This window comes from Budorcas taxicolor, chromosome 2, assembly GCF_023091745.1.
Source record: "Budorcas taxicolor isolate Tak-1 chromosome 2, Takin1.1, whole genome shotgun sequence".
Classification (NCBI taxonomy): domain Eukaryota; kingdom Metazoa; phylum Chordata; class Mammalia; order Artiodactyla; family Bovidae; genus Budorcas; species Budorcas taxicolor.
In genome coordinates this window covers 180,645,154-180,666,907 of record NC_068911.1, presented here as the reverse complement: position 1 = coordinate 180,666,907, position 21,754 = coordinate 180,645,154, and positions in this window count along the sequence as shown.

Here is a 21,754-nt window from a genome sequence, read left to right as displayed (position 1 = left end):
GGGGTCACAAAGAGACACAACTTAGCAGCTGAGTAGCGACTGAGTACACAGGCGCAGTGTTCATTCTGGTGAGATTTCTGAGAGCAATGTAACCAGCTGGACATCTACCCACAGGAGGTTTGTTCTAAAGAACAAAATGCACAATGTAATGTGAACAAAATTCACAATGCTTCTAATGTATAGCTCTCAGCATATGTGTTAAAAAACAAACAAATAAACAAAAAACCCTACCATATTTCTAGAGTGGAGGTGGGCAAACTTCTATAAAGATCCAGAGAGTAAATATTTTAGCTTTGCCATATGACATCTGTTGGATCCACTCAGCTCAGTCGTTGTATCCAAGAAGCACCACAGATAAGAAGTACATGAAGAGCCTGTTTTAAGAAAACACTCCTTATAGACAATGAAATCTGGATGAATGTGAGTATAATGAATAGAATTTTCATGCTGCAAATATTAACTTTAAGAATTATTTTCAACCATTTCATTTCAGTTCAGTCGCTCAGTCGTGTCCGACTCTTTGCAACCCCATGAATCGCAGCACACCAGGCCTCCCTGTTCATCACCATCTCCGGGAGTTCACTCAGACTTATGTCCATCGAGTCCGTGATGCCATCCAGCCATCTCATCCTTGGTCATCCCTTTCTCCTTACTGCCCCCAATCCCTCCCAGCATCAGAGTCTTTTCCAATGAGTCAGCTCTTCGCATGAGGTGGCCAAACTACTGGAGTTTCAGCTTTAGCATCATTCCCTCCAAAGAAATCCGAGGGCTGATCTCCTTCAGAATGGACTGGTTGGATCTCCTTGCAGTCCAAGGGACTCTCAAGAGTCTTCTCCAACACCACAGTTCAAAAGTATCCATTCCTCGGCGCTCAGCCTTCTTCACAGTCCAACTCTCACATCCATACATGACCACTGGAAAAACCATAGCCTTGACTAGACGGACCTTAGTCGGCAAAGTAATGTCTCTGCTTTTGAATATGCTATCTAGGTTGGTCATCACTTTTCTTCCAAGGAGTAAGCGTCTTTTAATTTCATGGCTGCAGTCACCATCTGCAGTGATTTTGGAGCCCAGAAAAATAAAGTGTGACACTGTTTCCCCATCTATTTCCTATGAAGTGATGGGACCGGATGCCATGATCTTCATTTTCTGAATGTTGAGCTTTAAGCCAACTTTTTCACTCTCCTCTTTCACTTTCATCAAGAGGCTTTTTAGCTCCTCTTCACTTTCTGCTATAAGGGTGGTGTCATCTGCATATCTGAGGTTATTGATATTTCTCCCAGCAATCTTGATTCCAGCTTGTGTTTCTTCCAGTCCAGCGTTTCTCATGATGTACTCTGCATAGAAGTTAAATAAGCAGGGTGACAATATACAGCCTTGACGTACACCTTTTCCTATTTGGAACCAGTCTGTTGTTCCATAGCCAGTTCTAACTGTTGCTTCCTGGCCTGCATACAGATTTCTCAAGAGGCAGGTCAGGTGGTCTGGTATTCCCATCTCTTTCGGAATTTTCCACAGTTTATTGTGATCCACACAGTCAAAAGCTTTGGCATAGTCAATAAAGCAGAAATAGATGTTTTTCTGGAACTCTCTTGCTTTTTCCATGATCCAGCGGATGTTGGCAATTTGATCTCTGGTTCCTCTGCCTTTTCTAAAACCAGCTTGAACATCAGGGAGTTCACGGTTCATGTATTACTGAAGCCTGGCTTGGAGAATTTTGAGCATTACTTTACTAGCATGTGAGATGAGTGCAATTGTGTGGTAGTTTGAGCATTCTTTGGCATTGCCTTTCTTTAGAATTGGGATGAAAACTGACCTTTTCTAGTCCTGTGACCACTGCTGAGTTTTCCAAATTTGTTGGCATAATGAGTGCAGCACTTTCACAGCATCATCTTTCAGGATTTGAAATAGCTCAACTGGAATTCCATCACCTCCACTAGCTTTGTTCATAGTGATGTTTTCTAAGGCCCACTTGAATTCATATTCCAGGATGTCTGGCTCTAGATGAGTGATCACATCATCATGATTATCTGGGTCGTGAAGATCTTTTTTTACATTTCTTCCGTGTATTCTTGCCACCTCTTCTTAATATCTTCTGCTTCTGTTAGGTCCATACCATTTCTGTCCTTTATCGAGCCCATCTTTGCAAGAAATTTTCCCTTGGTATCTCTAATTTTCTTGAAGAGATCTCTAGTCTTCCCCATTCTACTGTTTTCCTCGATTTCTTTGCATTGATCGCTGAAGAAGGCTTTCTTATCTTTTCGTGCTAATCTTTGGAACTCTGCCTTCAGATGCCTATATCTTTCCTTTTCTCCTTTGCTTTTTGCCTCCCTTCTTTTCACAGCTATTTGTAAGGCCTCCCCAAACAGCCATTTTGCTTTTTTGCATTTCTTTTCCATGGGGATGGTCTTGATCCCTGTCTCCTGTACAATGTCACGAACCTCATTCCATACTTTCTCAGGCACTCTATCTATCAGATCGAGGCCCTTAAATCTATTTCTCACTTCCACTGTATAATCATTAGGGATTTGATTTAGGTCACACCTGAATGGTCTAGTGGTTTTCCCTACTTTCTTCAATTTAAGTCTGAATTTGGTAATAAGGAGTTCATGCTCTGAGCCACAGTCAGCTCCTGGTCTTGTTTTTGTTGACTGTATAGAGCTTCTCCATCTTTGGCTGTGAAGAATATAATCAGTCTGATTTCGGTGTTGACCATCTGGTGATGTAGAGTCTTGTCTTGTGTTGTTGGAAGAGGGTGTTTGCTATGACCAGTGCATTTTCTTGGCAAAACTCTATTAGTCTTTGCCCTGCTTCATTCCGCATTCCAAGGCCAAATTTGCCTGTTACTCCAGGAGTTTCTTGACTTCCTACTTTTGCATTCCAGTCCCCTATAATGAAAAGGACATCTTTTGGGGGTGTTAGTTCTAAAAGGTCTTGTAGGTCTACATAAAACTGTTCATCTTCAGCTTCTTCAGCATTACTGGTTGGGGCATAGACTTGGATAACTGTGATATTGAATGGTTTGCCTTGGAGACGAACAGAGATCATTCTGTCGTTTTTGAGATTGCATCCAAGTACTGCATTTCAGACTCTTTTGTTGACCATGATGGTTACTCCATTTCTTCTGAGGGATTCCTGCCCGCAGTAGTAGATATAATTGTCATCTGAATTAAATTCACCCATTCCAGTCCATTTTAGTTCGCTGATTCCTAGAATGTCGACATTCACCCTTGCCATCTCTTGTTTGGCCACTTCCAATTTGCCTTGATTCATGGACCTGACATTCCAGGTTCCTATGTAATATTGCTCTTTACAGCATCGGATCTTGCTTCTATCACCAGTCACATGCACAACTGGGTATTGTTTTTGTTTTGGCTCCATCCCTTCATTCTTTCAACCATTTAAAGATATAAAAACTATTTTTAGCTTTCAGGCCCTACCAGCACAATCTGGGAGTGGAATTTGGTCCATTGGATGTAAGATGCAATGGCCTATTCTATCCATTTATAGTGGACTCTCCCACCCATAGGGACCACCATTCCAAAACACAGTGATTGTGCTATGTGCTGTAACTAGGAAACCTATACTCAGAAAACAAAACCCGAATTACCAAAACCTGCCTGAGGTGTGAGAGGTTCAAGTCCTCCCCCGCGCCAGGATACTCCGCGCCCCGCCCCGCCTCCCACTCATGCGTGGCCGCCTTGTTACTGCCAAAATCTCGCCTTTCTCTGCCCACCAATGCTCAATTAAAAAATACGGGAGACGGAATTTTGGAAGAATTAGACGGCTTTACTCCTCAGCTGGCCAAGGGGAGCACACAGCAGGCTAGCCCCCCAGGAACAGGGCCCTGTCCCCTCCTGGGGGGCCTGAGAGACTGGGTACAGCCTGGGTCTCCTGGATCTGGCAGCCTGCCACCTTCCTCCCAAAATGCAAACGGCTCTAAGGGGTGACTTGCTACAAGAGGGTGCAGGGAGAGCAGAAACGTGGTACAGGATGGAAAGTACGCAGGATCAGGGGACTCCTGGTTACAGACACACAGGTTAGAAACACCTCAAGTAAAACTAGGAGTGATTCACTCTTTGGCGACCGGGCACGTTTCTCGTCTAGTCTTCGCTGTTTACTTTCCTTGTTCTCAGGACAGGAAACACTGCATTTCTATTTTTGCTGCAACCAGCTCATCTGCCCGTCCCCAGCCTCCAGCAGGAAGGGAAGCTGTCCTGTCCGGTACCCTCTTTCCTGCTGCGCACTGGCACCCATCGAGTTTTAAGCAGCAGTTACTTGCTGGGCACAGTTCCTCGCCCATCAGGTCGTCAGTACCTACTGAGGCTCCCAGCGGGACAGAAGCTGCCTTTCCAGCCCCAACCCTGGAGCTGGAGTCCAGCCCTGAGAGCCTGACTCTCTGACGGCTGAGGAGCAGCCGAGGCGGGCACTGCTCTGTGCTCCGCGCACCCACAGCGGGTCGGGCTCAGACCTGCCCTTCAGGCGCACCGCCAACAGCGTGGGTGACGGTGGCGTTTCAAATCACCAACCGTCTTATTTTGGCCGGGGAAAGAACGCCGTCTACAAAACCTTTATAAAGAACCTTTCTTCCGCCCAGGGTGGGAAATCTGGGTTCTTTCACACCAGAGACGTGGCTCAAAGAAGCGGCGCGCGTGCAGTTGACCCCAAATCGTAGTTTCGGGGCCGCCCCTGCGCTCCGCGGGCGGACGGCGAAGCCGCCTCGCTTGGTGTCCCCCGGCCCTCGGGCTGCAGCCGGGGCGGCCGGCGGAGCCAGAAGCCCAGGCGGCCCCGTGTTCCCGTCCGACGGCGCCTCCAGCGGCCGCATCTCCCTGGCCGGGGCTGCCGCTCGGCCGGCCGCTCCGGGAAGCCGCGCCCGCGGGGCAGGCGACGCGCACGGAGGGCCCGGGGCCGGGCGGGATCTGGGGTCCCGTCCCCGCAGGAGCTCCGGGCCCGTGGCCGCCGCTGGAACCCGGGAGCCTGGTGCTCCCCGAGAAGCCGGGAGGCGGCGAGGAGAGAGCGGGGCGGTCTCCGTGCTCCGGAGACGGTTCCGATCCGCCGCGGGCGGGAGATGCGGAGGACGCGGGGATCCCGCCGGCGGCACAGCGGCCCCTTTGCCGGGCTCAGGGCTTCCGACCGGCCGAGCTCGGCCCCGCGGGGAGAAACTGCACCCGCTCCCCGCACGCGGCCACCGACAGGGCCTCGCGTCCCCGCCCGCTCGCCTCCCCGGGACCGACCCCGGGCCTCCTGCCGCTGCGGGAACCGGGAGCGGAGGACCGGGAGAAGGGGCGCGCGGCACACCCGAGCTCGGTCGCGAGGCCCAGGGCTCAGACGTGCGGCGCCCGGTCACCTCTCCAGCGGAGGACCCGAGCGGGAAGCTCCGGGGCTGGGGATCGCCGACGGGCCAGGGCGGAAGGAGTCTCCCGGGGCTCCGGGCTCAGCAGCGCTGCTGCTTCTCAAGCGCTTCTTGATCTCAGCGGCCCGAACCGCCCTCTGCAGTCCTGCCGCGCTGCTCTTCATACGCTGCGCTTTTGCGTTGAATGGACGCTGTAGACCAGGACATCACGGGGTAACTAGGAGTTAAAGAGGGTGGGGCCCTTGCACAAATCGGTGGTGAGAGGACTCGGCGTCTCAGGGACCCCCACACCCGCAGCCGCATCCTGCCCACCCAGCTCCCACCCTAACGTCGCGGGCTCCTCCTGCCTGAACCTGCAGAGGCCTCGCTGTCCCTTGGATTCCGTGCCTGTGTTCACCGGGACCTCTCCCGCCTCAGCCCTGTCTGTGCAGAGCGCACCCACCCTCCCCAACCTCATGCTTCAGGAAACCACGGCGACAGGTGTCACCCAAATGCAACCTGATCGTCGTTTCTCGCTGGTGAAAAATTAGGAAAGCATTCTTCTAGGCCTGTTTATTGAGACCCAACTGTTGTGTTATCTGTATATCATTTTTTAGTAGGTGATGATACTCTGAGCTGTTGTGAAGGTACCTTGCAATTGTTTAAAGTAATTTTCTCTCAAGTTGTGCAGAGAGAGTAGTGTGATCAACAGTTTCCCTCCCCCCTAAAGACGTCTGGGTCCTAATCCCCAGAACCTGTGACTGTTAACTCACACGGCAAAAGGGACTTGTGTGGGTATGGTTAAAGAACGGATCTACACCCGGAGGCCCTCGGGTCACTGGTGCGGGTGCAACGCAGTCCCAAGGGGCCTCAGAAGTCAGAGTGGGAGTCAGGAGGGTCACAGCTGGTGAAGGAGCCGTGAGGACGTGAGCCACCGCGGGGCTGAAGTGGCTGCTGGGCCCAAAGGTGAGCAGTGCGGCGACCCCTAGAAAGAGCACCCCCAGGTCCTCCAGAAGGAACACAGTCCACCGACACCTCGACCCCTAGGAAGAGCACCCCAGGTCCTCCAGAAGGAGCACAGCCCGCTGACACCTCGACCCCTAAGAAGAGCACCCCCAGGTCCTCCAGAAGGAGCACAGCCTGCCGACATCTCAATGTCCACTCAGCTAGATCCACACCGGACTTCTCCAGACGGATGAGAAAGTGAACGTGTGCTCATTTGTTATACCAGCAGTAAGAAATGAATACAGGTAGGGAAATGTATCTTTTGTAAAGATACATGGGTCCCTACTGGTAGGAAGAATTTCTTTAAAATTTAAAATGTTTTCTTTAAAAAATGTATCTTTTTAAAAGATACATGGCCCCCCTACTAGTAGGAAGAATTTCTTTGTATCAGGGAGTTAGAATGAAAAGGTAATTCGATAATATGTATCCTCTGAAAAGCAATTCAGAAGGCACTCTCCTGAGCAAGAGGGAAGGGAGGATGTGGGGAGATAAGAAAGGCCCTCCCTGGGGCAGGAAGGGACTGCAGGCAGAGGAGCCTCAGGGAAACAGCTGGGAGGGCTGTGCGCTCGAGATCTTACTCAGATCTGGAGCTGCTCTGGAGACAGCTGAGCTGAGAGAGGGTGATGCACAAGGGGGCTCCTGGGGCCTTGCGCCTGCATCTTCACCACCAGGTGAGCGCCATCCCTCAAAGATGAGCATCCAGAACCAAGGGTGGTGGCCACTGAAGGAAAAGAGTAACCAGAAAAGAAAAAAAAAGACCTTATATCACAACGTGCCCCATGTAAACTTCAGTTTAGTTCAGTTCAGTCGCTCAGTCGTGTCCGACTTTTTGCGACCCCATGAATCGCAGCACACCAGGCCTCCCTGTCTATCGCCAACTCCCGGAGTTCACTCAGACTCACGTCCATCGAGTCAGTCATGCCATCCAGCCATCTCATCCTCTGTCATCTCCTTCTCCTCCTGCCCCCAATCCCTCCCAGCATCAGAGTCTTTTCCAATAGGTCAACTCTTCACATGAGGTGGACAAAGTACTGGAGCTTCAGCTTTAGCATCATTCCTTCCAAACAAATCCCAGGGCTGATCTCCTTCAGAATGGACTGGTTGGATCTCCTTGCAGTCCAAGGGACTCTCAAGAGTCTTCTCCAACACCACAGTTCAAAAGCATCCATTCTTTGGTGCTCAGCCTTCTTCACAGTCCAACTCTCACATCCATTCATGACCACTGGAAAAACCATAGCCTTGAGTAGACAGAACTTAGTTGGCAAAGTAATGTCTCTGCTTTTGAATATGCTATCTAGGTTGGTCATCACTTTTCTTCCAAGGAGTAAGCGTCTTTTAATTTCATGGCTGCAGTCACCATCTGCAGTGATTTTGGAGCCCAGAAAAATAAAGTGTGACACTGTTTCCCCATCTATTTCCTATGAAGTGATGGGACCGGATGCCATGATCTTCATTTTCTGAATGTTGAGCTTTAAGCCAACTTTTTCACTCTCCTCTTTCACTTTCATCAAGAGGCTTTTTAGTTCCTCTTCACTTTCTGCCATAAGGGTGGTGTCATCTGCATATCTGAGGTTATTGATATTTCTCCCAGCAATCTTGATTCCAGCTTGTGTTTCTTCCAGTCCAGCGTTTCTCATGATGTACTCTGCATGGAAGTTAAATAAGCAGGGTGACAATATACAGCCTTGACGTACTCCTTTTCCTATTTGGAACCAGTCCGTTGTTCCATAGCCAGTTCTAACTGTTGCTTCCTGACCTGCATACAGATTTCTCAAGAGGCAGGTCAGGTGGTCTGGTATTCCCGTCTCTCTTAGCTTTGCATCTTTCTCTTTCTTCTGAGGCCTAGCTGAGTGTGGCAGCAGTGTGTCATCAGATGCGGAGGTGAGAAGCCATTCGTTCTCAGTGCACAAGCCTGAAGCAAACTGTGCTTGTGTGAGTGGGGCGAACAGGAGCTGGCTCTGAGTCAAACAAACATCCACATCCTATCGCTACCCCTGTCTACTAGTGTGATTTTGGACAGGACACCTAATGTCTTTACTCACCTGTTTCTTTCCTTCCAGAGTAGAAATGACAATCCTATTGCTCATAGAGCTGCGTGGAAAATCACGTTAGATAAGACATGTACTGGCACTTATATGAGGGTAGCTCAGTTCAGTTCAGTCATGCAGTCATGTCCAACTCTCTGCGACCCCATGGACGCCAGGCCTCCCTGTCCATCACCCACTCCTGGAGCTTACTCAGACTCATGTCCATCGAGTCGGTGATACCATCCAGCCATCTCATCCTCTGTCGTCCCCTTCTCCTTCTGCCTTCAATCTTTCCCAGCATCGGGGTCTTGTCCAGTGAGTCAGTTCTTCACATCTGTGAGGGTAGCTAGTATAGTGAGGGTAGCTAGCAATCCCCCCAAACCCCAGGGAATGACTCGTGATACTGAGCGCAGGGTGACCATGCTTAGCATCCTCTGGATTCTCGTCCTGCTTTGGATTCTTTCCAGCCGTCTGGCCTGTTTCTGCTTTGCATCCCCCTTGGTTCAAAAAGACCTCATTACTCTCAACTTTAAAAATCTACTTTTCACTGTACAAGGTTGGAGGAGCTGGTGAGCAGCAGCCTTTCTCTGTGCCCACTCTGAGCCCTTTGAGTTCAGGAAACAAGGTTCTGAGGCAGCTGACAAAACTCAGACTTTGGTACTTTTAGAAACCCACCCAAGATTACAGAGCAAGTGAGAGTGACCAGGATTCAAACGCAGATGAGTCCTGTCCCTGGGTCTCAGGCCCACGGGGGCCGCTTCCTACTCTACTCAGGCCCACGGGGGGGGCTGCTTCCCACTCTGCTCAGATCCCTCATCAGCTGCTTTCATGTCTCTTTGAAGTGACTTTATAGATTTCCTGCGCTTCCCTGGAGGCTCAGCTGTAATAAATCTGCCTGCAGTGCAGGAGATATGGGTTCCATCCCTGAGTCAGGAAGATGCCCTGGAGAAGGAAATGGCAACCCACTTCAGTATTCTTGCCTGGGAAACCCATGGACAGAGGAGCCTGGTGGGCTACAGTCCATGGGTTCAGGAAGAGTCAGACACAACTTAGTGATGAAACCACCACCACATTATTATCAAAGCAATCTGTATTTTATTGTAGCAAACTTTGAAAAATATTGATAACTAGGAAAGAAGACATTTAAATTTACTTGTATACAATTCAGAAAATATACCTATCAGAGATGATCTCACTTCATATTTTGGTTTATTTCCTTTCCAATTGAAACATTTCCATGGTGTGAAAGTTGCTATACTTTGTTTAACCAAATCCTTATGCTGAGAGTAAAGATTATTTCTCACCTTAGAGTACATATTCTAATGTCAAAATATTTACCTAATTACTTGGTATAAATTCCCAGGAGTGAGACTTAAAATTTCCATGCCAAGCATAAATCATTTTTACCGCTTTTTGACCTGTATGTACTGTCAAAGGACAAAGAAGAAGGAATGTTGAATACTTAGATCTGCCAAGGATGATAGCTACAATCTTTGTTAAATGTGTATGCTATTATTTTATGAGGCTCTTGTCCCTTAACAGAAGGCAAAATAATATCTCAGCCTTAATTTGTTGAGGGAAGTTGACTTTTTTTTTCTGTCTTCTAACAAGCATTTGTATTTCTTTATATGAGCATTTCAGTTTATGGATCTTGCCAAACTTTCTGCTAGGTTGCTTGTTTTGTTACACACTTCTAGGAGCTATGTGTTGGCAATGTCAGACATTTGTCAAGTGTATTATAGGTTTGAGTTTGTAAGTTTCCGTTTCCTTTTTGACATGTAAGTGTTTGGCGATGTTGTAGTAAAGCCCACGAAGACTTTCCTGTGTCCTTTGGCTTTCAATGTAACGCTTATTTATTAGTGTGCTGGGGCTGCCATGACAAAATAGCACATCCTCAGAAGCTTGAAGGGCAGACATTTCTTTTCTTGCAGCTCCAGAGGCTGGACATCCAAGACCATAGTGTGCTTGGGGTTGATTCTCCCAAGGACTTGCTCCCTGACGTGCAGACAACGCCTTTCTCTGGGTCCTCACTTGCCCTTCCTCTGTGTGCACCCATTCCTGGGGTTTCTTTCTGTGTTCAGTTTCCTTTTCTTACATAGACAAGAGTCATACTGGATTAGGGCACAAAGTAAAGGCCTCCATTTATTTATCTCTTTAGAAATTCTGTCTGCAGATACAGTCACATTCTGAGTCCCTGCAGGTTAGGACGTCAACACATCTACCTGGGGGGACACAACCCAGTCCATCAGAGTTTATCAAGGTCTTCCCCATCTCAAGACTGCATACATATTTACACTTTATTCTTAAGGTTTATGGTATCAAATTTTATATTAAATGCCACTTGGAATTTATTTTGATATGTGACACAAATCTTACTGAGAAGTAGATTATACGAAGAAAAGCTTGTAGGTAATATAAGTGCATGATTTGCAGAATATGAGTAAAGCAAATTCTCATGTTCTCAGCACCCACTCTCATTTTAAAAGATTCTAATTCTTCTGTATATCTCAATTCCATGTCATTCCCTGCCTTTTCTTTGAGATTTGCACATGCATATGAGTTCCTAAAGAGTACACAGGCTTTCCCTCTTTTGTCCCTTTATGTAAGCAGAATCACAGTGATTATCCTTTTGTGACACAGTATTTATTTTGTGTGTGGTATCGGTTTCTGAGGTTCATTCATTCATAGGCACCCATTGAATTACTTTACTGCTATATAGTAGTCCATACTTTAAACGTACCAAATCGATCCATTCTATTGTTGCTGGGTGTTGGAGCTGTTTGCAGCTCTTTGCTGTTAAGAATATCATTCACATGTATCTACTTTATGAGCTGGATGGGAATTAATGAAACCTAGGGTATGCACTTGTCCAGCTGTGCTATGTTACAACAGTTGCCATTCCAATTAACAAGGAATGACAGCTTCTTCTATTCCACATCTGGGCCAGCCTTTTCATAGTCACTCACAAATGTTTGCTCAACCGTGAGCTGTGAGATGGTGTTTTGTTGCCATTTTAACTCATATTTAATTTATCACAAATGAAATTGATCACATTTTAAATGTTCCTTGGACTTCCATGTTTCACGTTCCATGCAATGCCTGTTAACGTGTTTTTGACATCTACCTTAAAAAAATATTTCTTGGTGAAAGATCTCCACACTTGTTGCTCATTCACTCCCCCTCCCCGGCTTCTGCTTTCCTCATTTTGTGATGTCTTTTGACGAGCGGCAGTTGTTACTTGTAACATGATCATATTTATCCATCTTTTGCTTACCCATCTGTTTGGCTTTTTAAAGTTCTTCATCCCCCCAGACATCATAATAGCAATCTGTTAGGTATGCTCCAAAAGGTTTCATGTTTGTTGTCTTTCACACTTAATGTTCAATTTATTAACACCTTCAATTTAAGTTTCAATTTACCTGCAATTTATATTCATTCCTTGTCTGAAGAAAAACAGTTACTTTTCCAGCAAAGCCTGTGGAGAGAAGATACCACCCTACCCTCTCCCCGCTTCTCCCTTCACCCACAGCCCCATCCCTAGAGGCTGTCAGAGATGCAAGAAATAAGAGAGAGCGAAAGGGCAGGACAGGGCAGGAAGAGAAGGATGGAGCTGATGCCTTCCATGTGTGGCGTGGGATCTCTCCCCCAGGAGGGAGCGTTTAAGTAAAGGCCTGAAGACAGTGGAGGAATGAGCTGTCTGTCGCTGGAAGAGAAGCGTGTTTCAGGGAAATCAGAGAGAAGGGAAATGCTCTGTGACTGGGGCTGGGGTGGGGTGGGGGAGGCATGGGGATTTCAAAGAACAGCCTGGGGTCCCATGTGGTCCAGCACCTGAGAGGAGAAGGGGGGAATGAGGTTCATTTTCACAAACATTCCTGTTCTTCACCTAGCTGTCTCCACCTCCAGGTAAAAAAACTCTCTTTTAAAGACTCACCTGAACCTCCTCTCCCCGTGGGACTGTCACCGCTTCTAGACTCCTGGGCGGGGCGAGTGGACTCTCCACTGCCCTGTGACGGGGTTGCTTTCTGTTTTACCGGCAGAGAATGAGCTTCTCAAAGAGAGATTTTGTTCTCTATCACTAGTGATAAAAACGTCCGGTCAATGTTGGATGAATTTACAACTGAATCCAAGAAGCAATGACGCTAACGTTTTCTTCCATCTTCACCTTGGCCCATTAGAAACTGGGTACAGTAGGAACCCTGGGCTTCTGTTAAAAAGAATCTAGCAATGGTCAGGTCAGTCTTTAACCTTGTAGGTAGGTCCTAGGAATGAGACTTAGGCCAAAGCTTCCCGCCCTCCCCCTCACTGAGAGTTGGTGACAGGTCAGCCCTTCTCTCCGTGCTCCTCCCAGTGGATGTCAAGGTCCGCAGGCTCCGTGGGCTGATCTTGCACCTGGCTTGGCTCTCCGTAGCCACCCCAGATTCACAAGTGCCCGCCTGGTTCAGGGACCGAGAAGCTGGTGTGATTACCTGCTGTGAGTCACAGCCCTGGGACCCCGGCTGAACCGCGTTTGCTTCTGGTGACAAGGGCGCCCGCCTGTCCCTGAACAGCGGGGCTGGCCATGCTGCCCTGCTCAGCTTCCCGCACGGACAGCCTCCTGTCGTTTCTCCTTGACTCGGCCTGTCCCTTTGCTATTGGGACGCCCTGCCTGTCACAGCCACTGCTGTTCCTCACCCTGAATGGGGAAGTAGGTAAGTCCTTATGACCCCGAGAACCCCCGGTGGTGAGCTGTGTGGCCAGCCCTGGCCTTAGCACCGCAGGATGATCAGCGACCTCGCCCACCCTGCACTCGTTCTGCCTGAGAGGAGGAGAGGGTGGACTTGGGGTGGGTCCTGAAGGCATTTACTGAGTCAGAGATGCTGAGATCTGGCCTGGTTTTCCTGATGGGGAGTATGAATCATCACTGAAAGACGCAGCCTTCCCCAGCAGTCTGGGGGCTCAGGAAGCCCAGCCACCCTCTGGGTCCTCTGCTGCCCCGAGTGAGCCCCGCAGACAACAGCTCTGGAATCCATGGGCTGCTCTCCTCTTGGGGTTTTCTGGTGGTTTTGGTTCATCGTTACACTCACATCTCCTAGACTATTCAGCAGAAGTGATGTGTCCCTGTTCCCTGAGACGCTGAACACACTGAGAATTCCTCCTTTTCTGTGACCTGGAGTTTTGTAAGCATCCTAAATATCTAACAGAATCAGGTGAAAAATGTCAGAAGCAGCATGAAAATAAAGAGAAATGAAATGTCACTCTTTTTTTTTTTTTTCCCCCTGGGCTCAGTCTTTTAAAAATTCAACTAATTAATTAATTTCTTCTGGCTTCACTGGGCTGTCGCTGCTGCACACCCACTTTCTGTGGTTGTGGCCTTCATGGCCTGCAGAGGCTGCTCTTCACCGTGGTACTTGGGCTTCTCACTGTGGCGGCTTCCCTTGCTATGGAGCACCTGCTTCCAGCTGTGCGGGCTTCAGGAGTCGGGGCGCGCAGGCTTCCTTGCTGTGGAGCACCTGCTTCCGGCTGTGCGCGCTTCAGGAGTCGGGGTGCACAGGCTTCCTTGCTCTGTGGAGCACCTGCTCCAGCTGTGCTGTGTGCGCTTCAGGAGTCGGGTGCACAGGCTTCCTTGCTGTGGAGCACCTGCTCCCGGCTGTGCGCACTTCAGGAGTCGGGGCGAACAGGCTTCCTTGCTCTGTGGCATGTGGGATCTTCCCAGACCAGAGGTCAAACCTGTGTCCCCTCCACTGCACCTCCAGGGACGTCCCTGGACTCAATCTTTTTGAAAGAACTGAATTTAGTTTCAGAAGGGAAGTACAGAAGTGGCGAGTGAGGCCAATGGTGCTTGGGGAATCTTTCAAGAACTGCTCTAAAGGAAGTCCTAGGATGGCTGAAAAGAGCACTCGTGGTAAAAGAGACAGACAAAAAAAGGAAACCAGACCCAGAATTAGAGCTGCTGGGGAGAGGGTGGGGTGGTGCTGGGCCTCCGGAGACCCTCTTCTCTCTCACATCAGCTGCTGCCCACAGACATCTTTAGGATAATAACCCAGAGGGGAGGGAGGCTTGGCAGATTAGTTGGGGAGGAGACCCAAGGTTTCTCACCACAGTAGGGACACTTCTCATTCTTCTGGGGCCACTAGATCATCTGAGGTATTTATCTCAAAGGCTGAATTTATGGCTGAAGCCTGAGCTCTCTTCTGAAGATGAGAGAGTAGGTGGGACTTGTACCCAGAGGAAGCACACCCTTCTGGGAAAACGGGACACCTGGAGATGAGCAGGCTGAAAGGAAACAAATGACTATATTTCTTATCTTTTTGGAAGATGGGGAGCACCAACTAATGTCAGAATATGCTTTGAGTGGGCACACAAATTTGTTCAATGAAGAATATGATTAGTTTAATTTTTCTTCCTTAAAGACAAATACTCTCCTAAACAAAAATTATGAAATGATGACTGTTTCTGCCAATAATATTTAGAAGGGCAGAAATCCATGTAGTATTTCACCATGTCTCTGAAGGTGTCAACTAGATTTCACCCCAAAGTGAGCTTCCTCTGCATTTGATGAGCACGTCTGCCCTGTGGGGCTGTGACACCCACCGGGGGACTCATGATGTGCCTGCTCCTGCTTCTTTCCTGTGCAGGGGGGTTTAAGAGCTTAACTGTGCAACCAGAGTGCCTGACCTTCCACCAAGACATGACCCCTTAGATTGTTTCACTCACCATTGAGAAGATTCAGAGTCGCTTGGCCACATATCTGAGGCCATGGATGATGGAACTAAGGTTAAGGCTCCAAAGCTGCCTGATTCCCACATGGCGGGCAGTCAAGAAGACAGAAGGCAGTTGCATCCAGAGGGTCAGGGGAGGGCACAGCAGGAAGGATGGGAAACTGTAAACCACTTCGGTGGGTATTGGAGAACAAAGCCCGGTGCATTTGATCAAGAATTAGTTATTGAAATGTTTGAGAGTGGTGTTTGTTCTGTGGAGTCAAGATTCCCCACGTGATCATTGTGAGGGTTTCCTGGGATTTGATGTAAATCATAGGAATGGAATATTAATGAACTGAACAAGTAGGTCTAATCAGAGTATAGCAGCTCATGACTTTCATTTTTTTCTGTGTAAAATGGAAATATTACTACCTTGTTTATGTGGGGAGTAGCCCATAGTGTTTCCGGAGAAGGCAATGGCACCCCACTCCAGTGCTCTTGCCTGGAAAATCCCATGGATGGAGGAGCCTGGTAGGCTGCAGTCCATGGGGTTGCACAGAGTCAGACGCGACTGAGCGACTTCACTTTCACTTTTCACTTTCCTGCATTGGAGAAGGAAATGGCAACCCACTCCAGTGTTCTTGCCTGGAGAACCCAGGGACGGGAGAGCCTGGGGGGCTGCAGTCCATGGGGTCGCACAGAGACTGACACCACTGAAGTGACTTACCAGCAGCAGCAGCCCATAGTGTTTTCCCCTTGACCCCAGAGAGAGCAGGGTTCCCCTTATCTCTGCGTGCCCGTGGTTTGGTGGCAGGGGTCACCCCCAGGTGAGTGTTGGGACTCAGCCTGGATTATCCAGCAGGGCTTTAGAGGCTTGGCTCTCATGACGGCTCTCCGTCTCCTCAGCTTTATCTGGTCAGTTTCAACCGTCCTGCGTGAGGATGCAGAGGAGGACAGTGGGGGCTGAGTTCTTGACCTTGAAACAACGAGAGGGATTTGCTCTCGTTCCTGGTTTGATCTGTGTCTTGCCAAATTGTCCGGTTTCTCCTTTCGGCCTCGATCTTCTAACACCACCCAGGAAATATTAATGCCAGTAACATCCACCACTCTGTTAGGCATATGGCAGCTCAGGGACTGATATGGAAACAGCCTCTTTCTGTCATTCACACCCACTCGTTACAGCATCTGTAAAGGTTGTGATTTTTTTTCTATTAAAAGAAAAAACAACAACAACCACACCCCTCAGGCTCACTGGAGAAAAACCCCCTGATTTACCATGGGAATGGCCCCCGAGGCCGCAGGTGTGCAGTGGGCACAGATGACAGTGATGAGTGTGAAAAAGGTCCCCAACCAGGAGAACAGGCGTGTCGTCAGGCGAGCCCAGTGTGATGGAAGCTGGGGCAGAGGTGGTGATGGGCAAGGAGGAGTAATGAGGGCTTATTTACTTTTCCTAGTTTTAAAAAATATTAAGCTTTTATAGACTATATTTGAACATTTTGGTAGCTACAAAACAGATAAATAAAATTTTCTCACTACCTTCTTCACAATTTCTCTGTGTTCTTAAACTTTGTTCATATTTGAAAACTGAATGCAACGTGTGTCGATTCTTATTTCTCAGTGCTGACTGTGCATTGAGGAGAAAGGGTAGAGTGGACGGAATAGAGCGCAGGGCGCTGGACAGCAAACTGCAGACCAGGGCGCTCCCAGCCCGCGCTCTCCACGGTGAAATCAGTAAAACCACCAGGGGCTGTCAGCGCAGAGGACCCGAGAAGTAGCAACAATGATCTCTTTCCTGCTCCCACCATTGCCAGCCCTAGCAGGGGTCCAGAGTGGCTCCTGGGTTATGTGTGTGCCTCTATGTTTGTGCATGTGTGTGTGCGTGCACGTGCACGTGTGTGTGTGTGCCTCGTATTTCTTTCTGCCACAGAAGTGAGTCTGGATGCTTCAAGTGAGCATCTGTTTTGTGAGGGGAATGGTCTTCCCCTGGGATATCAGCTCAAAGCTTATGGAGAGAAGGACTACACAGGTGTGTGTTAGAGCCAGCAGCTCTGGGCACGGATGATTGGGCAAGCCAAGTGAATGGCTCGAGGCTCCTGACCTGAAGGAAGAGACTGTAGACACAGGGATCCCAGGCCTGCAGAGTCCGAGCTCTGATTGCCTGCAGGGGCTCTGGTGTTAGTGGAGCAGAGAGGTGGAGGGGCTGAGATGCCAGCTGCCTGTCCCAAGACTAGAGTAGGAGGGAGCAGAAAAGCACGTCGTGTGGCCCATCTTTGTTTCTGCACGTTTTTCTGTCCAGACACCAGGCTATAGGGAAGACTTGATTCTTGCTTTTTAAAACCGCTTTAGCTATTCTGTTTATTTTTCCACTGCATTTTTAAAAAATGGTAAATGCGTATATATATGCAGCGCTGGAAGTGCTAGAACTTTCTGTTTTAACAGTTTGCTATAGATATTTGTCTAATACCTATATATTTAACTTATTTAAATAAGAGCAATAAATCAAAAAGCAAATTGATAATGTTGTCGTATGTGAATGCACTGAAGACTTACTTAACTGGTCCCTTGCCATGTTTTCTAAATATTCTGTGTTTAAGTAATGCTGATGTCAACATTGTTGTTATACGTGTAGTTGCACACATGTTCCCGTACACCCATTTCTTGTCATCTGACTTTGCTTGGTAAAGACTAAAACACCAATTACGTAGTCAAATTTTCAGTCGTTTTGTTTATGGCTTCTGAGTCGCGTTTTATACTTCAGCAGCATCTCGACTCTGAAATTACAGAATAAAATGTCTTCCGCGCTTTGTGTTACTGTCTCTGTTTAAGCCTACAGTTCACACAGCCCAGCCCCCTGCAGAATCTCCCTTGCTCAGGTTCGCCTGGGCCTTGCAGTCTCGCGGGGAGGGCCTCTCCGCCGCGGCCTCCCGCTCTCCGCCCGCCCTGGGCCGCTCCGCGCCGTGCTGTCCCGAGCGGGGAGCCCCCTCCGAGGCAGAGGACCCCGGCGAGCTCGGGCGTTCGGGCGGCAGGCGCCACTGCGGCCTGCCGGCGACGGCGCCTCGTCCCGGGGACGCTCGAACCGGTTGTCGTGCGCCCCCGGCGGCCGCTTGCAGAGCGTTCCTTTCCTTCGGCGACCTTCGTAAAGGCTGCGATTCAGCCGGCGAACGCGGAGGAGAGCTCCAGAGGCCGGCAGCACTGGCGGCGATAACCCCGGTGCCATTGGGGCCTGGGCAGGCCTGCTCCTGCTGAAGATTGGATCTGCAGTGCTTCAGGAGGCGGCCTGGCGCCGCGGCAGGGGGGGTGGTGTGGCTGTTCGCTAGGGTCGACCAGCATCTCCCCGCGCCCATCCATATGCGGGGTCTCGGAGCGGGCAGAGAGAAGGTCTTCCCTGCCGGGGCGCTGGTGCGTCGTCGGCCAGACTTTTGGGTTACCGTTTGAGGCTTTTGTTTTCCCACCGCGGTACGCCTGCTCCAGGCTCCGGGGCTGGGTCAGCCTGCGCGAGTTTTGCTCGCAAGCCTCGTTGGCGGGCGCGCCGGGGCCCGAGTCCTCGCGCCGGAACGCGTCTTGCTCTCGCTTGACTTGAACGGTTAAGCTTACGTGGCGAGGCCGGGCCGCGTCACTAGGAGCTGGAAAGCAGTCGGGACGTTTTTTCTGGTCTCGTGTACCGCCTGGGCTATAACTCGTGGCTAAGAGTGAACGTGCTCCGCGCCTTCTCCTGGGGCCACATTGTGCGGTTTTCCCGTCTTGGCTGATAGTTGCCGTGTGTCTCCGGCGTCTAGCGCGCTGGGTTCCGCCGGCCGTCCCTGGATCCCGCTCCTCCTCCCCGGGAGTGGGGACGGGCCGAACGCGCGGAACAAGGCGGCGCTGGCCTGCTCTCCCCGCCGCACCGCGGGTTCTCGCCGCCTGGGACTCAGGTCCGCAGCAGAGGTGGGGAAGTTGCTCCCCGACGGCCACTGTCGTTTTTCCAGGCTCTTCGATCGACAGAGGGCGGCCTGCGTTTTCACGGGGACCGTCCGTGGTTCTTTCTGCTCCCTTTGCGGCCTTGTATCACACACGGGTTCCCTCACCGCGGGTGATAACAGGGAAAGTGGCCAGCGAGTAAGAAAGTCGCCCAATGCCCGGCTCCAGTCCTGCCTGGGCTTCGCGGTCAGAAGCGTCAAACACGTGTTTGAGACACACAAGCCGTCCGGTGCGCGTTCGGTGCTAGGGGCGCGTTCTAGTTTCAGAAGGACCTCTGAACACGTGTGAACGGGAGGATGGGAGACATGCAACCTCCGGCGGAGTCGCAGGGAGCGCGTGCGGAGTGGTGATGCTGCGATCCGGGTTCGTGCCGCCGGCGTTTATGCTGTTCAGTTCTACCCTGATGATCACCGTCCACCAGATGGCCAGACAACTTCGCTGCTTTAAAATTTTCTATAATGTAGGTTTTGGTAGGGAGGAGGCAATGGCAACCCACTCTAATGTTCCTGCCCTGGAAAATACGAGTGGGGGGGAGGAGCCTGGCAGGCTGCAGTCCAGGGGGTCGGACGGCACTGACTTCACTTTCACTTTTCACTTTCATGCACTGAAGGACATGGCAACCCATCCCACTGTTCTGGCCTGGAGAATCCCAAGGACGGGGGAGCCTGGTGGGCTGCCGTCTGTGGGGTTGGACACGACTGAAGCGACTTAGGAGCAGCAGCAGGTTTTAGGAGATGAAAGTGAAATCTATAATAATGAAAGTTACTATTACCGTTGTTACTGTAATTTTTACTGTTGTCTGTAAGTATAAAGGTTATCCACAGAACAGCTGCTCGGTTGAAGATGACCCAAGAGCAGTTTCAGTAGGTCTAAATATTTAAAAGCAGAGGCAACTTTCTACAACCCAGGAGGCCTTGCCCCATGCTCCACAGCAGCCATTCTGGAAATCCAGACCCCCAATCGCTGCTGCCGTAGGCCTCAAGGTCCGCTCTGGGTCAATGACTGTTTCCTCCTGTATCCTTTCCAATTAGAAACAAATCGGAGGGGGGGACATGTTCCTCTAAGCAATCGCATGGGCGCCTCTGTTCCCCGCAGCCTGCTTCCAGCTTCCCTACGTCACAAGCTCTGGGTAGGACATGCCTTCTTGGTTGGCTACCACTCCTCTGCGTACCCCTAGTCCAGCCTAATGCAAGTGGTGCTGGCTGACCCCTTGCAACGCAAATAGTAGCCGGGAAATGCACTTCCTGATCTGTATTTTACGATCTTTATAAGCATGATAATGGAAGCATAATATTGAGTCTGTAACATGGTCAACGATTTCCTTACTATTTATAGGGCTTCTTATAATTTTTCCATCCTAAAGCTATATTCAAGCAGGGGAGAGAGGCTCAAGAAGCAAGTGATATACAAATATATATAAATAATTACGGGTAATTTGCATTGTAGGGCAGAAACCAACACAAAACGGTTAAACAATTTTCCGCCAATGGAAAAAAGTTCTAAAGAAAATACTAAAGCTATTCGAATTCTTTTTGTATACAAAGAGATATCTACATTTTTTCATTAGAATTGTATAATTGGCATGACGAGGTTTATTAACATCTTTAAAAAATTGCTTTCTAGAAACATCCATTTATGTACATGTGTACTGCTCACTAGCCTCCATGTAGTGGCCATACTTTGAAAAAAATGTAATGTGGAAGGAATTGTTTTATTTTTTGCTTTGAGACCAATATTTTGTTTTTGTGTTTTTATTCATTATGGAATCTCACCTGTGTCCGCCGCTTGATACTGATACTTGATAGACTCAGAGGGACCGTTCAGCAGCTGCGGAGCTTTCTCTCAGTAGCTCCCTCCTCTCTGATACCCTGCCACACAGATCAGAGCCTCGGTGGCCTCCCAGCTCACCCGTGTTGTCAATTCAGATTTCTGCCAGAATGTTCATGGGCTCCTCTGCCTGCAGTTGCAGCGTGAAAACCGCCTGAAGGCAGAGAGCTGCGGAGTCATCAGGTTGGTGTGTGTGCTCACCTTCACGCCAGGAACCTAACCCTGGAACTCCCACACTGCCTGCTGTTCAGGGTCTGAGAGCAGTTTCCTATCTTGTTCAGCTTTCTAATTCCCAATGGTAGGTGAGCAAGTTAGACTGCTGTTCTTATCGGTGCATCCTCTCCAGGGCCCTAGAGTGGGCTCACACGTGCTGACAAAGCAGGAGACTTGACTGGAGGGGGCGTCCGGGAGGACAGCAGCAGGGTGAGGAAGCTCAGGGGACTTCTCCGCCACCTGACCTCTGCCCTCAGGTTTTATGGTGATGGGGTTGGTTTTCAGGCTGTCTCTGGCTAAGCATTCTGACTCAGGGTTCGTTTCATGTATTTTGTTCAGCTTTCTAATTACCAGTTACTTCCGGTGAGGAAGTCCAGACACTCTTTGCATTTATTTGGAAGGAGAAATCACAGTTTATTTTGAGAAAATTATACTTTTGATCAATAGTTTAAAATCACCTAACCACACATGCTTGAAGCTGTCTTTTGTTTCTTATTTGTTTTGCTCATGAACATGTTAAAACGAAATATCAGGAGATACTCTTAGGTGGCTTTCCACACCCCCTAGAAAAACGTTATGCCAATAAATTCTGGGTAAGGTCTTAGGAGTCTCTGAATTTCAATCCTTCAGTTCAGTCGCTCAGTCGTGTCTGACTCTTTGCGACCCCATGAGTCGCAGCACGCCAGGCCTCCCTGTCCATCCCCATCTCCCGCAGT